General features: G+C 39.4%; 1 protein-coding gene across 2 annotated transcripts in view; it reads left to right on the top strand.

The window, feature by feature from the left end:
- The window catches only part of MYLK (myosin light chain kinase), a 223,816-nt gene that overhangs the window by 163,890 nt on the left and 59,540 nt on the right, over positions 1 to 386 (top strand). The gene's annotated exons all lie outside the window — the stretch shown is intronic.

Here is a 386-nt window from a genome sequence, read left to right on the forward strand (position 1 = left end):
ACTGTGCTTCTGTAATTGTTGACTCACATAGAGCTATGCCCTGGGCTACAATTATTTCTGAGCTGCTAGCTGAGAGTTATAACTTTCCTTCCGGCCAAACATTTGGGGGTGTGGGAAGGGTCACACCAACATGCTCCACTTCTGTACCTGAGCTTCAAATGCTGTAAATAATAGCAATTAAGAACAATCATTTTGTTCTTGAACATCAATGGAAAGGAAAGTTTTAAAGCCATTTAAAGCTCCAGAGGATAGTTTTTCAAATACTGTTTTCTATGCACACAAATGCATGCATTTCCTCTGATTCTCCCAGCAGTGTTATCAATTGCAGCTTTCCCAGGAGAAAGTGTGAGTTGGGAAATAATTCTAAATATGTGGATATATGACCT

This window comes from Egretta garzetta, unplaced genomic scaffold (assembly GCF_000687185.1).
Source record: "Egretta garzetta isolate BGI_Z169 unplaced genomic scaffold, ASM68718v1 scaffold326, whole genome shotgun sequence".
Lineage (NCBI taxonomy): Eukaryota > Metazoa > Chordata > Aves > Pelecaniformes > Ardeidae > Egretta > Egretta garzetta.